Below are 2931 nucleotides of genomic sequence, written 5' to 3'. Positions count from 1 at the left end.
TTTTAAGCATCCTTAATATCTAGACTGTGTCCACCTCTACACCTCATTTCCACTGTCTGGTGCACATGCCCTGCTAATCTTAGACTTCTTGCCTTTACTCAAACCTTTGTATCTTCCTGGAAGGACCACTGTTTCCTTCTCCCCTTCCCTTTCCTCGGAGCACAGCTATCATACACCTCCCCCAGGAAAGCTCTTCTCATTGCCCTGGTCAGTTGTCCCTCCTCGGCCCACTCCCTTGGGCTTATGGCTCAAGTTCCCAGACCCAGAGCAAAGACTCCCTACTGACAATTGCTGTTATGGCAGAAGATGCATTTCTGTAGACTGTCCAAAGTCATAATGCTGACATGTTCAAACATGTCCAGATGGGTGATGCCCTTCAAGGCCAGGCAGCATCTATCCTTTGTGAGGAGAGTTCCTGGGCTTATCACAGAATCAAATCCTGCAGCCCCCAGTGTGTGTTTGTAGGGGGCAGGGCCACCTACACCAGATGGGGTTAAGAAGGTCCTCTGTAAACTTCTTAATTAATTTCTGCTAATTTCCTCTGTTAATCTCTTCTTCCTCCCATAGGTTGACTTTAAACTTGCAGTGTCTGCAGGGCTCTATTTAGAATCATGATTCTTAATTCTGCACTAAGCCTCCTCTGAGACCTTCATTCAAATCCCACGTCCACTCATCCTAAGAAACCTGGGCCTCAATTTCTGTACCATTATATAGCTGGTGTATAGTAGACACTGAGTATATATTAATCATCATGCTTTACCAACCCTATTTGCAAAATCGTGCACACTTTGGTTCTTTTCTGAAACTCTCAGCCACATCAGAATTTTACATGCTCTGAAAAGTCCTGCCAGAAGTAAATCTATTGATGTGTGCTAAACTCAAGGGTTCCAAACTTTTGGAACTGAGGCTCCATATTTCTTTCCAGAACTGCTTTTAATATGTTTTTTCATGAAACACTGCAGGGGAGATTCTACTTAAGATACTTGTAAAATTTGTGTCTTGCACTGAATCTCTTAATTGAGGTACAAAAAGAACCTTTGGGCCACTTATCCAGTTCTATGCATTGGGCCAGGTTAGCATCAAAGGTCCTTGCACATTCTCCTCTTTGATACCATGGATATTTTAGTGTTAGGAAATATTCCACATGATCAAAGAATAAACAAGATTATTTTAGATGATGGGACAACCTATAAAAAGTGCAGTGTTGGGATAAAAATGAATGAGGATGGGTCATACTTGTGTAGGAAAANAAAGGAAGTAACAATGGCCACATTTATTGTGCATTTACTATGCACAAGGCTCAGCTCTAAATCCTTTACGTGTAGCTCTCAGGATAACCCTGACATAGGTAGGGCTGCTGTCCTCATATGGCTGAGGAAACTGAGGCACAGAGAGGGGAAATGTCTTACCCAAATCACACAGCAGGGCTGAGATGAGCCCAAGTAGTCTGGCTCCAGATCTCATGCTGTTGAGGGTGACTTTTGTTTCCAATAGTGTGGCCTTGAATCTCAAGTGTCAAATAGGATGGTTCTATCCCCAACCCAGCCTAAGATGGGATGGTGTGGCCTGTGATGGGAATGAACGAGGAACCTGGAGGTGATATGTGGGGGATGAGGCTTCCCCCTGACACTCTTGTGAGGGCGACTGGTGGACAGTGTGTGCTCAGCCAGTATTGGTTGTCCACAGTGCCTGGGCAGCACCAGGGGGCCCAGAAGGGAAGAGGGAGGGGGCTCTCTGAAGGTAGGGCCTGGAGGTCACAGGGAGACCTGACAGAGGCAAACAACTGACAGAGGTGGGATGTTGGCAAGAGCACGAAGGGAGCTTAGAATCCTGGAGAGGCTGCCAGGGTGGAAGCTGCAGGCCTCTTCCCCTGTGTTCTGGGCTGTCCTTGGCCTTTCTTGGGAGACACCCACAGCACAGACGAATGGTTCTGTCTCTACGGGTTTTCCTCCTTCACTCAGAGCCCCAGTCTTACTCCTTAAATCCGTCCTTAACTCTGACCTTTCTTCTACTCAAACACCTCCCATGGCTCCCTACTAACCACAGAATAAAGTCCACACGTGGAATCCGGGAGAACCTGCCATCAGGGTGGGGACCCTGGTGTGGTCAGCCAGAGAGGCAGTCGGGGTCTTGGGCTCAGACACACCAGCCCCACCTCCACCAACCGGTGCCTGCTCCCTGGATTCCCCGCGGTCCCCCAGCGCCCCCTGCTGGCTCTCGGTGAGGCTCAGGCAGAGGCGACAGCAAAATTTTATTACTGGGCATCTGCAAAGGTAGGTGGGTGGGCTCGGTGTGGGTTCCCAGACCAGGGGGCGGTGGGTGCATCACTGCGGCCCGCGCTCAGTGGCTCCACCCTCAGCCAGAGTCCGCCCTCCGCGCGCAGGATCAGCTCTGGCGTCCTACGAGGCTCCTCGTCGTCGGGCAGGACGCGGAAGCGCAGCAGCGTGAGCGCCAGGGCCACCTTCATTTCGGACATGGCGAACGTCTGCCCGATGCAGTTCCTGGGGGCCGAGATGGGGGCTCTGACTGCGCGAAGGACCCCCTTACCGGGCCCCATCGTACCGGAAACCTGGACTAGGACCACCACCCTGCTTACCCTGAGGGGCACAAAGGGGGGTTAACTCTGCCTGAGACCCCCACGTGGGCTTGTGTATCCCCTGAGCTGGGCCCTGAATCCAGCCCCCAACTCAGAATAGCAGATATGCGGGGGGGGCATGAAGCACACCACGGACCCCTGCTGGACTTACCCAACCAAACTCCATCCCCAGTACTTTGCCCATAACCTCTGGAGGATGGGAGGGAAGGAGAGCTGGAACTCTGACCATCTACAACTCCACGCCTCCCTGTGCCCTTCTCCACTGTCGTGCCCAGACCCCCACCTCCATCACCCCATCCCCGCCCAGAAGCTCGCTGGCCTCACCTGGGCCCCAC

The 2931-nt window shown here is 51.8% G+C and overlaps 1 pseudogene; it reads right to left on the bottom strand.

The window, feature by feature from the left end:
* Positions 1-2254: 2254 nt before the first annotated feature.
* Positions 2255-2931, bottom strand: part of LOC103581870 — an 11997-nt pseudogene continuing 11320 nt past the window's right edge.

The sequence above is a fragment of the Galeopterus variegatus genome, unplaced genomic scaffold, assembly GCF_000696425.1.
Source record: "Galeopterus variegatus unplaced genomic scaffold, G_variegatus-3.0.2 Scaffold14150, whole genome shotgun sequence".
Lineage (NCBI taxonomy): Eukaryota > Metazoa > Chordata > Mammalia > Dermoptera > Cynocephalidae > Galeopterus > Galeopterus variegatus.
The sequence above is the reverse complement of the archived record's forward strand: the minus strand, read 5'-3'. Positions and strand labels throughout refer to the sequence as shown.